The sequence below is a fragment of the Lichenostomus cassidix genome, chromosome 13 (assembly GCF_008360975.1).
Source record: "Lichenostomus cassidix isolate B80296 chromosome 13, HeHo_3.0, whole genome shotgun sequence".
NCBI classification, from domain to species: domain Eukaryota; kingdom Metazoa; phylum Chordata; class Aves; order Passeriformes; family Meliphagidae; genus Lichenostomus; species Lichenostomus cassidix.
The window spans coordinates 3,835,971-3,848,883 of record NC_139494.1 but is presented as its reverse complement, the minus strand read 5'-3'; the positions used below and the strand labels follow the sequence as shown (position 1 = coordinate 3,848,883).

The 12,913-nt window shown below is 39.3% G+C and overlaps 1 protein-coding gene across 6 annotated transcripts in view; it reads left to right on the top strand.

Annotated features, from left to right (window-relative positions):
- Window positions 1-12,913, top strand: part of C13H5orf58 (chromosome 13 C5orf58 homolog) — an 81,558-nt gene that overhangs the window by 15,594 nt on the left and 53,051 nt on the right. For all 6 annotated transcript variants that reach the window (XM_085073414.1, XM_085073413.1, XM_085073415.1 and 3 more), the window contains one exon: window positions 10,826-11,002. The gene's annotated coding sequence lies outside the window, so the exon portion shown is untranslated. The remainder of the gene's footprint in view (window positions 1-10,825; window positions 11,003-12,913) is intronic.

The following is a 12,913-nucleotide window of genomic DNA, read 5'->3' as shown; positions in this document are numbered from 1 at the left end:
AAGACATTTTTCATTTTGATGCAAGAAACCAAATGTACATCTTCTGAATGCCAGACTCCCATAATGTAAAGCAATTTGTTACTTTGGAAGAATCAGTGTCTGTGTAAGGGCAGTGCTGCAAACCATTTTCTACTGAGATGATGAGCAGCAAGTCCCAGTGTGTTCCTCTGACTTAAACTACCCTGAGATATGGTATCTAACATAAATTAAGTACTTCAGCCTCCTTTTTCACTGCCAGGGCCAGTCTCTAAGAGTCTGGAAGAATGATTCTCTGGATTAAAAAAAAAAAAGCACCAGTTAAATTCCATTAAGCTTGTGTAAAACTTTGCATTGCAAATGAGGACAAGATGTTGCAGACCTGGAAGTCTGCTGTATTTCATTTCAGAAACTGTTAAATGAGAGCATTTCAAACATTTTTGAAATGAGATGCAGTTTCTGAGCTCCAGGCTTCGTTATTTCACAAACTCTTTCCCTTATGTAAAGTCCTAAAGCTAAACAAGCTTGTGGGAGCATTGAGAATTGAAACTTCTGTGGCAATCCACAGAACTGAAGAATTCAGATATGGCTGTATTTATCAATTTATTTTCCTCTACAGTCACCCTTTGTATTCATATAGGCATAAAATTCATGTATTGTGCCCATAAGCAGCAATATGATTTTCAATGCAAGGCTGAGGATACAAATATAGTATTTCATGTAATGATCAACAACTGTAATGTGATTTAATCTCAGTTTTGGTGGGGTATTCAGGGAAGCTCATTTGCTGGCTGTATTCAGGGAAATGGGGTTTTGTGACATATTAAACAAGTTTTTCCTCCTAACATTAACAGTGAGGCAAGGCTTAGATTTCGGAATTGAGAAGGCAGGTTTCCTGAAATATTTATGTGTTGATGTTGTGCCCATGTTTGTTGTTCAGGATGGATGCAGCAGCATTTTCACTGCTGGTAGCCAAAAGGCTTTCTTGACTTCCTGCCTGTCCTGGAGTGCTAAACAGACTTCCAGGTCAGAGTCTTTATGTAGGACAACATCCAGAGAACAAATCTGAGCTGCAGTTTTCATCTCTCCGTTCAGAAAAATACAAAATCATAGAAAATATGTTCATTTTAAGTTGACTAAGTGTTTGGGAGCTACTCATGATGGTTTTTCTCCATTTTTTCTGCCATTAATGCATCTTTCCTTGTCCCAAGTGAATGCAAGTTCCAGCAATTCATTTCATCCACCAGTCCCTTTATAATTTCTTCCCTTCTTCCCTTCTCCTTTTCTCTCCCCTGTGACAAAGACAGGTATAGCCACACTCTAAAAGCAACCCAGCAAGCAGAGAACAAACTCTTGGAACCAAAACTTGGAAACTGGGGTTTGTAAGTAATGAAAGAATAATAATACAGTTTCATGATTGTGATGAAGTAATTATTGGGAAAGAGTGATAAAAGGAGGGGAAACAAAGGCTGAGACATCACCTAGAAAACAAAAAGCTTTAATATTTTGGCTTTAAAAGGAGTATCTGTGTGTAAGACTTGATATTTGCTACAGAATTCTTTCAGAACAAGTATTTAGTTTTAATTAGCAGGGTTATCTTGGTTAATGGCATTCTTTGAATTCTTCAGTGGCTGTGAAATGCTGAGGCCTTATTAAGGAAGAACATAGAGAAAAAGGAGCCACAGGAGATGAGCACGCTTTCCCAATTTCCCAAATTAAATGTTCCAAGTGTACATGTTCATGGTTTTCAACTTTAAAATACATTGTTAATTGAAAGAGCACAATGAGTGTTTATGGAGATGCAGTGGTGCATTCAGGGGTGTAGCTGATCCCCACGGGTTGTGGGTTTGCTGCAACCAGCAGTCCCCTGAGCCTGATTCCAGCTCCTCCTGCACACTCCTGCTGGGCATGCTTCTTAAGCATTGTCTTGGCTACAACTACTTTATGCTTTTGTGAGTTTATAAAAAAAATAAGAAAATATTTCTAAGCTTACATAAAAGTGCTGTGCTTGGAGAGGCAGCAGTGATTCACCTCACATTTTCAACTAATTTAGCTATATAACAATTCTTGTCTAACTACAGTCTTGGTTTGGAGAATGGATGATATTCACTGCGAAGCAGAGTCCTGCTTCAGAGGACTCCTACAGAGTGTAAATACCTTTTATTTGCTCTTTATACATAAAATACCTATGTATAATAAAGTACATGGAGTCAGACTGGTGGTCCACCCAGCTCAGTATCCTGCCTCCAACAGAAGTGGCCAAGGGAAGAGTAGAAAGTCAGCAGTCTCCTTAGAGATCCCAAAGGAATCTGCATTCAATATGCAAAACTAATCCCCCTCTAATAGCCCTCCATAAAACTGAACCAACTACATGCTTAGCTGACTCCAGTTACTGGTAATGCAAATATTGATAGATTTCAAAACTATAGTCTTCTGGAATTAGCAGATTCATCTGATTAAATGAATAATAAATCATCTCGTGTTACTCCTAACAGTAACACATTTCGTATTTGCATATGGTGTGAATGAAAGTTGTCAAAGACATGCAAACTAGAGGTTGAGAAATAAAGTTTCTGAATAAATAGAGATCTTGAAATAGAAAAGGTGATATAGACTTGGTCTTTGCTGGCACCCAAATTACACTTACCCATTTCTCTGTTTAGCTCCCCCCACAAAAACCCCTTGGGGAAAACCTTTTCAGACAGTTCATGGAGAACTTCCAATATCACATTCCCTCAGTCCTCAGAACAAAGTTGTATCACTCATGAGATCTACTCCTTATGCTATGTATACACTCAAAATACACACTGTAAACTGAATAAATAGCTATAAAATGCTGTAAGAGGTCACAAATGCCACTGTGGTCTTAAAAGGGGTCATGTCTAATATTTTTTTATTTTCATAGATAAATAATAAATTGTATGGTTTATAATTTTGAGACAGTTGAAAAGAATTTAGACACCGTGAATTCCAGTGAGAGAAAAAATACCAATTCTACACAGCTACATTTTTTTACCCTCCAGTGCTATTTGTAATTTGGAAATCTCTGTATTGTGTTCATATTGAAATCTAATTCTAGGAACATAATTTTAAAATTAATTTTGATACTTGGAAGATGCCTTGTGCTTTTCTCTAAGAGGAAGACAGAACGATGGAAAGATTTGGAAATCTCTGTCAATTGATAGTAAGGCTGTAAAGACAAGACAGAACCCTCTAAAGTAGTGATGGACTCTCCAAAAACATTGAGTATGTAGGCAGAGCAATCCTGAGAAAGGAGCTGTGGCCTTGTGCTGCTGGGTGAAGGCATCTGTACTTTCTCCTTATCCCGGTAGCAGGCTGTACTAGATCTTTATCAACAAGACTGAGCAGAGCTCTGCAAGAAAACAGGCTCTGTGGATTCTCCAGTTTTCACCTGTGTGTAAAATTGGAACAGGGTTCTGATAATTTGCCAAGCAGCGACTCATCTACAACCTGTGTCTAGAGGGAGCCATGTGTGTTTGCAGTCTCAGCTTGGAGTGGGGCTGGATGCTGATTATATCACTCCTGGCAAATTCCAGCAGGTATAGTGTGGCTCTGGAGTCCTGGAGCAGGAGCACAGAAATAGGCATGAGCAAGTTAAGATGATGGTCTCTTTTCTTGTTTAATTTATGAAGTTGTTGCTAAGGTCCCTGAAGGAAAGAGAGAGGCGCAGGGGAAGAAATACATCTTTACTCAGAGTTCAGTAATTAAGACAAAATTTTCAAATCTGCTTGTCTAAACATTAAGGGTGCAGTAGGAAGAATTTGTAGGTGATCAGGACACAATTGGGAACCCAGAAGGATCCAGTGGCTTGGGCATTAACAAAGAAGTCAGAAAATTTTCATTTTGCTCCCTGACTTTGTAGATGATTTTCTTCCAGTGAGTCACTTCATGCATCTGTTTTCGCACATTAATGTGTTAGTGCTGAGCATTCTTTTCACTGCTTTCTTCTATCACAGCAGTTTACTGGTATTTTTAGTGGATTGTGGATTCTGCTACAATGCATACAAAATAAACTCATAGAAGCAAAATCAGGGCCAGCCTGTGGGCACCAAAGTGTAAAGTCAGATTGTTTGAACTTCTAGGTGCACATTCTTAGGAATTAGGTTTCAGGATGAATGAATCTATTCATCTTTCATAGCCTTTGAGATTCTACTCACCTTTGGAACTTTCCATCCTCTGAGACTTGCAGGCTGCTGTTGATTAAGATGAAATTTTTTTTGTGAATACAGCATATGTTTTTTTTAGTGCATGCTAAATATTGCTATGGTTAAGTTGAAATGAGGAACAGGCATGCTGCACCATATTGTTATTTGCTGTGAAGTGATTTAACAAATGTTTGAACAGCTGTGCTGAGTAGGTCCTGTTGATATAAGCAATGGAATCACGAGAGCTGGTGTTTTGGTTGTTTACAGTGGAAAAGGATCAATCAAATAATTGTCTTCTGGGATAAAGGACTCTGTAGGAATGTAATAGAAAATTAAGGTACTTTAGGGTAAAGTCTGTGAATTCCAGCTTTGCCTGCAGTGAATTTTATGAAATATACACATTTCTGATCCTCCAGAAAAGGTGACAAGAGTTTTGGCTACTCTAGCAATCAAGATGGGAAAATTGCCTCGGAGAACAGTCAGGAGAGTTGCTGATGTTTATATTACTTAACAAAACTCTTTCGGTTCCAGAAATGAGCAGTCTCTGAACCACAATTCTAGGTGGACCAACAAAGTGACTGCCACAAAGATTGATCATTTGTAACAGAAAATCACTTCTGTGGCTAGCAACCCTTGCCATGGAAAGGCTCTGCTCTGCACTACCCTTAGCTCATTGCCAGCTTTTCGGTAATGAGGTAGTGAAAGAAATATGGTCTCTATACAGTAATGAGTGGTATTAAATGAACAGCTGGCATTCCTGGCATACCACAAACTCACCAAACAGGAAAAGAAAATAAGGGTAGAATATTTTAATGGGTTTTACTCCTAAAAATGGAAAGCAGATATCCAGGTCACAAAGACCCCACTTGAACTTTCTGCTTGTGGTCTGAGTTGTGATAAGAACTAATTTGTAAGGGCAGATTTGACAGTGGGCAGCCACTGTGACTGTAGGCAGCCAGTCCTGGTGGAGCTTGGGCTTTCAGCTTGCAGCAAAATGCACCGAATGAAGACCCTGAATTTTAGCATGGTGGTGAAACTCTTTGAACACTGATTTTGGTGCCAGAATTGATCCTCTCTGAGTATATGATTGCCAGGGCTCAGGTTCCCTGGAAAAGGTTTAGTGGTGGCAAGCACAGTGAATTTTTCAGGGAGAACTTCTGGTCTGGGAACCTGAAAGTCCTGGAGGTGTGTAGGGACCGTGGCAATGCAGTGACTCCACCCTTGTCCCTCTAGTATGTTCCACCATCCTGCTTTCCTTTTTTCACTGCATTGCCCAGGCCTCTGAGCACTTCCTTAGGCTTTTTATATAGAAGAAAACATGTAATGGAACATGAAAATTGCTTTCTTATACTAAGGGGAATGGCATACTGAGATATGCTTATTGCCAGAGTGACCTTACAAGAGAGCAATCCTTTCCAGGGGCATTCAGAGTGACTGAAGTGCCTTCATTGCAAGGAATGCTATGTAACAATAAAACATTCAGTAAAGTTTATATTGCTGCTACCATAACAGAGACATTATATTTAAATAAAGCAGCACTCCTTTCATGAGCTCACACTATAATATGAGTTATCAACCAAAAGGAAGAGTTAAACTGGAATTTACTTTTTCTGAGGGACAAAAGCTGTCAGATTGTGTCCTGAAAGCTGCAGGGGTGTTCCAGGTAGCTGAGTACTGGAACTCAGTATGGAACTATGACCCATAGTCATTGACTATGGGTGCAGAGGCAGTGTGCTGCAGCTCCATTAGTGATCTGCAGTGTGTCTTAATAGTTATTCTGCTTTGGAGGGCAGCTCATCAGAACTTCACTCTTTGAATCAGTTGTGTTTATCATGGAAGCTGAGAGACATAATCCAGACATCTCCATGTCTACTGCCATCAAGGCAAGGCCTTGGTGCATCTCAAAGTGGGCTTGAATACAGTCAGTGAGGAAGCTTGTGCTGCAAATCTCCCAGTAGTATCCCACTTAGCTAGTTAAAAATGTCTGTGAGCCCTTTTAGTCCTCTTTTTTGTAGTATAAGTGAATTCCAAACTGGAAACATTTGACTTCATGGCTTTGACCACTAGTTGAACACATTTTCAATCTATGTTAAAGATTTCTGTACTTTTCTTTTAATTTTGCGAATACAGCCTTTTCTATTTCAAACTTTTTTTTTTTTTCCCAATTAATACTTGGTCTTTCTAATGAGTCACAAAATTGTTCACCTAGACAATCAGGGTAGAAATCAGTAATATCAAGGTAAGTGGTGATGTGTATGTCTTGATGAACATTAATGGTACCAATTTCAATAATGCTTTCTCTGCTAGATAAAAGCTGGCCCAAAGATAATGAATCTGCCTTCAGGAAAAGCGAAGACATAATAGGCTGAAAAAGCATTTGTCTTAATTATGGTAATTATGTTAATTTAGGCTTTAAATAATAAGAGGGTGGCACTTTATATATTTAATATTTCAGTTAACTATGTGCATTAAGGAAAATGAGACAGAGACACAGATTCATTCCAGCATTTCATGTAAGAAATGGTAAGAGGTTTCTTGGGAAAAACAGCAGTATGAAGAAAAGAGATGTTGATGGGCTGTTCCTCTCTCACACTGAGTGTCTAACCAGGCCGTCAGATCTGCAGGTAGAGCACTGCAGCCTGCTTAGAACAGCTAAAGGCCTCACCCATAAATCCACTGGAGATTTTTACTTCCCCTGCTTCCATTGTCTCAGCTGCTCTCCTATCCAGTAGTGTGAATCTGAGACTTATTGTACTGAATCTACCTGGCAGGATTAGAGCAACCTCAAGGCTATTTCCTTCAAAATCAATCTATGAACAGAGCTTTCTTTGCAGTGAAATGTCATCTTTATGAATTCAGAAAGAAGAAAGTCATAATCCCCTGTGACTCCCTATACCCACATGTGCCTAAGTATCCTGGAAATTATTTTTTCTTCTCCATAAGTAGTAATTATATTTGCTTAGCTACTTCTGCATGTTTTCCAAAACTTTGTTCACAAACCAAGCTGCAGAATCTTCACATTCACTTTTCTTTCGTGCAGAAAACCTAATGAATGTTTAACTGTAATGTATAAACTTACTGGTTACCTGGATGATTAAATGTAGCAAATTCCATTCAGAAAGCTTTATTTCCTCAGGGAAAACACAGCCTCATTCAGTGGTTATAAAACAAACTTAAAAGACATGTAGATGTGGCACTTAGAGACTTGATTTAGTGGTGAACTTGGTAGTGCAAATGTGTTTCACATTGCTCTTCTCTGGAGACAAATCGGTTTGGGTCGGGCTGTTTTCATTGTGGAGACAGGAGGAATTACATCCTGCAGTTAATGCAGGCTTTCTCAGCTGGCTTTGGGCTAGGTAGTTCAACTCTCTCAGCCATGCAGCTGCAGAGCAAACAGCTGGGCCTGCTTTCAGATCCACCAGTAAGTGAGCTTGTGTGGATTTGGACTCTCCTAGATGAGCTGCATTACCCTAACGTGTATGCCCTCACAAAAAAAAAAAATTCTAGAAAGGGAGCTGAAGCTCCAGCAAATGAGGCTCAGATGCAGGATCAGCTGTGGGAAAGCTGGAAGGAAGCTTTGTGCAGGGACTGAGCAGCTGCACAGCTTTAATGGTAGCAGAGAATGTCAGTACTTTAATTCTCTACTCATACTACAGCCTTCAGCTACCACTGCAAGACCGATGTCGCTTTACCTCTCTGCACCAACTGCTGCCTGATTCCCTGGCATGCTCTTCCCCAAGTGAACCCTGCAGTTCCCCTCAGAGGGCTCCTCCATCACAGCCAGCTGCTATCTATCTATCCATCTATCTTAGTCTCTAATCTGGGCTATAAAGCAGGCCCATTTTCCGGGCAGTGTTTACTGAAAACACAGGAGCGTGCCTGGCTCCCTCGGCCATACCTCCTCCTGCCCTCCCACTCCCTGGCAGGCTGTGGAGGTCAGGCTGCTGCAGGACTCTCCTGCTGCCTTTGGGAGAGCTGCAGTGAAATCACCAGCCCGTAAGCCCATTAACCCCGACAGGTTTGCAGTGGCTTCCTCTGGGGTTAAGGGAGTTCATTATGCTCACAGCCAGTCAAGGTGGTTGACAGTAAAGCAAACAGGGATTGAAATCTTCATTAGAGAGAAAACTGGAATGCTAAAGTAAAGATTTGGGATAGGAGAACAAGGTGCAACATCAAGGCTTTCAGTGAGATCAGTAATTTTAAAATGAAATTTCTAAAGAAGCAGAGAAGAGATAATGAAAAGGGTCAAAAACAAATAATAGGGGATAATTATGAGGTTGGTGTCATTCACAAATGACACTGGAGAGCTAGAAAGAAGGACCTGGATCTTGCTGAAGTGCTTAATATTAGGAAATACTCAAGTCTTTAATGAAAAAACACATTTGAAATAGTAACTTCCTTGAATTTAATGCTGTAGATTAATTCTAAGACCCACATATTCTGTAATTATGCTCCTATTTCTGTAGGTATACACTAACTTTTGGGAAGCAGAAGCCATCTGGTGCTGCAACTTTGTCCCTGACAACTGGGAGTGTGGCAAGATAATTAGGGCCTTTGCTGAATAAAGTATTTCTAGATTTCTTTGCAGCTTCTTCTGAACTAATCTACCCATTCATATCCACCTTGAAAAGATGACTTGCCTTATTCCAGGAATTAGAAGAGCTGAATTCTTTGTCTTGCCTGTACTGTATCACTTTCTAATTTTTTTTTTTTTACCTTGGACTTAAAGGCTGTAGAAGGAAGTGGGCTGGATGATTTTTTCCTTGATAACAGTGCCTTTTCTTGCCTGGTGTTGTCACTAAAGCTCCACAAGCTGTTGAAACAGTGTTGTAATGGGGGAATATTGAGCCTGGGAGATGCAAGCTGAGCACTGATGTTTTAAAAGAGAGACTTTTAGGAGCCTTCCCTACTCTTGTTAAAGCCAGTAGACATCCCTGCATGTCAATGGAGGAGAGATAAGATTTCAAGTCCCATCTTGTGTCCTGCAGGTTTCCGGTGTGCCCAGAAATTCCAGCTGTCTCCACTCATGACTGAAGATCAGGAGAGCAGTTTGAATTTTTAGTCAAATAAGACAAATAAACCACTGTCCTCTCTAGTTAGGTATTTATTCAGTAATTAACCCAACTTTAAAGTTCACAAACTAGTTCTTTGTCTCTTTAAATATTTGTCCTAGGGGTTAGGGGCAGTGATCTCCAGTGAAGATGAAGAGTCACAAGAAGGGTTGGTCTCTCAGCCAGAATGGCCAGGAGCCCTTCCATGGTCCCACACAAATGCCAAGGCTGTTTTGCACTACAGACCCATCTGATGTCTGGAGTTCTAATATCCTTGGGCACTAGGAGGATATTTTTGTGTGTGGTAGTTTACATTTTCTATCCATTTGAGTTTCTGGGTAAACAAGAAGGAGAGAATATAGTTTCCTCTTAGCATTTTACGCTGGTTTTTTTCCCAGAACTTCAGGACAAGGAAGAGTTCTTGTTAAAAAAATAACCTTAAAAGGAAAAATGTGATTATCTGCTTTGTTGTAGATGTTAACAAAAGGCTCAGAGGAATCACAGCCACAGTGAAAGTAGTTGGTATGAAACTCCAGAATATGGACCCTTTTAGTTGAGAGTAACTAGAATAATTACATATTGATGAAAAATTATATCAGAAGAACTGAGATGCCTGTTTTTATGTACTTACCTATTAAAAAAGAGATATTTCAAAGTGATATTGAGAAAAGGTTTAATTTTAAAATGTAATTACCTACAAAACAAGATCAGTGATCTGGAAATAAACCAGTTTTACTTAACTAGAAAGCAGTTGCCAAGAGGTTTATTCCATGAATTAAATTTTATGGATTCTGTATTAAAAAATTCTGCAATGTAGCTGAACAATTTATTCTTGTCTTGACAGGAGCTATGATAATAAATGTCAAGAGGTTGGATGTGTAGGTTTTTCGTCCTCAGTAGGGTCTTCGTTAATTAAGAACTTTTGGCAACTATTCTTTCCTTTCTGTTTGAATTGTTTTTAGCAAAATGGAAGGGTAACATTTCACTGAAAGAACAAAATGTGTAGAATTTATTTCATTCTTATTACTGAAATAATCTTAAGCAGAATGTTGGGAGAAAATTCATTTAACACTCCTGTCAACCTTGATAATTTTTGCTTCTTCTGCTGGTCTTTTCCATTTCTTCTTTCTCTAATTTACAGCATAATGAGCTAATAGAGTCAGAGCTGCATCTTACTTTAGACAAAAGAAACAATAGGGCAAAGGAAGCTACAAACTGCCTCACACCTCTGAAGAAATCAATTAACTGATTAAATGGTCCAGTGTTTGGTATTTTGATTTGGTGCAGTTGAACATTTGCATGCAATATCTGTGGAAGCCTTCGAAATGCAAAAGTATATCATAAATTATATTATCTGTACCCAATCTACTATTTCTGAAATATGGAAAAAGACATTTTGTGGTTTGGCTTTTTGTTGCGTTCAAGTTCAGGGGTACTTACAGATTTGCTGTGCTCTTTAAAGAAGTTACCTTCCACTTCACACTCTCTGCTTCTCAGTCATCGCAGGGTTTGCCCAGGCTGTGGGATGATGAAAATACTGCAAACTGCTGACAGAAATTGAATGCAAATTGTGAAACAAAGTTTTATGAGGCATTGCAAACATTAAATATTTCGTTGGTGTCTTCTCTTTAGAGATCACTGCATGTTGTGAAACCTTCCTGACGCACGAAGGCCTGTGGAAGCTGTGAGGTGCCCTGAGCGCCAAGGGGCCTTCTTTGAAATCATTCTTCAGGCAGGAAGAGAAGCACTGTGCATCTGATGGTGCACCTGAAACAAAGTTGCACGGTCTGTTGATAGTTATTAGTGAAGGTAAGTGAGGAAGAGTTTAAAGATTTTTTTCATTTCAAGTTCTTTGAATTATGCATTAGGGGAAGGATGCTCAGAGCCTTTTGTATATGCATTTTATTGTACAGTTTGTGTTTTCTCCTGAGATATGCGTTAGTTCAATTTCAAGCTTTCAGATAAGCTCAAAGGAGTGAGTGGGCTTATTTTAGAGGAATGAAAAAGACAGAAGAAGTTGCTTTATATCTTTGCTGCCCAGAATTGCATTTAGAAGACCCGACTGTGAAAAATGCAGGTAATAGACTCTCTGCTGTTCTATTCAGAGGTAAAAGATAAAAGATAAGCCTGTTGGCAACCAGAACTCTATTTCAGCTGCTTCTGAAGTGTGTCACAGGCAAGTCTGCAAAGACATTTCATCATATCACTGATCAAGATTATGTAGTATTGAACTGATCTGCAAACATGCAGACTAAATTTATGTGTGCATTTTGCATATGTGTGCATCTGGATTTGTGGGCAAGAGGAAGGACAGCTTTCCAAGAGCTTTGTAGTAAAGTAAGAGAAGTTTATTGCTCATTAACTGCTTTCCAATTTTTCTTTTACTTTGGCTCTGTTTAGTATTTTTTTGTGCATGGAAATTGTAACTCAGCAATGCAGCCATGTCATGACAGAGCAGTAAATAGCATTTCCAGCTTGAATGGCTAAGACTTTGTAAAGGTAAGAGGATAAAAGGTGGTGCAGCAATTGTGCTTGACTTCCTTTTTGCTGTCACTGCCTGCTAGAAGCTGTTTTGTTCTGGCTGCTGATTAACTTCTTCAGTGGTTATTTGAAAGTCAGCAAACAAGGATTGTTTCTGAGTCTGAAAAAAATTATCAATAATTTAGGAGTGGAATATTGAAACAGCAACTCCAGTCTCCCAGAGCACACATTTAATCCTCCCTAATGTTTTTAATGTTAGAAACATGGTTACTTTCCACAGTTTTGTTCATATTACCTTGGATGTAAATCTCCTTCCTAAATGGTGTGGATGCACATGTTTTGTCAATGTTTCCTCTTTGGCAGGACAGACTGGAGTTTCACAGGAGAGAGAAGTAACATCAGAAGGGAACAGGATAAAGTGGGGCAATAAATGAGTCGTTTCCTGAGAAAATATACATAAAGCCTGGAAATAGCATTCTACTTTTTCCCTCCCTCACACCATTGTAAAGGATCCTAATAATGATGCCATTTAGCCTGTGACTGGTGGTGAAGTCTGTGCCATCATCACCAAGAGTAATCAAGATTTTGGACTAGTTTAAATCAAATATGTGTGGCATGTAACAAAGTACAGAATGATTGGGATGCTGGTTTTTAGGCAGAATTGGGTAAATCTGACAACACCCAGCTAAGCTGTGTATAGGAAAGTAAGTACTGTTGCCTGCATGGGGTGGTGCTGTGGTTGTGGAAAGATAAGCTCTGGTACAGAAGGAGCATCTGGGTGATGCCTTTATTGTGAGCTCAGGAGGGTTTGATTTTTCCAGCCTCTTGCAATGGTCCTGTCTGTGTCTTCAGTCCTGGCACAAAGTTCAACTATTAGGTCTTTATTCAAAAGTATGAGTGGAACAAATAATAGCTAAGTGCCCCTGTTGAAGTCAGATCTGAGATGCAAAATATATCTGTCAGAACCTTCCTGGAAGAATGGAAATTTACAGTAAATTCAGCACTGAAAGGAAAAGTGTAATTCTCTATTACATTTCTGCACAGGTCAGCAGATAAAGCAGATACATTGTGCAAGCCTGGCAGCAGAGATAGACTGTCTCAGAGGCATTTTATTAATTTTTCAAGAATATAAATCAAGACAATTTCATGTTGAATAAAGAATTAAATACTTTTTGCTCTCATTTCCGGACTCTCAGTAATCATTAAGGAGACAGTAAAAGGACTGCAAGGGAATTAGCT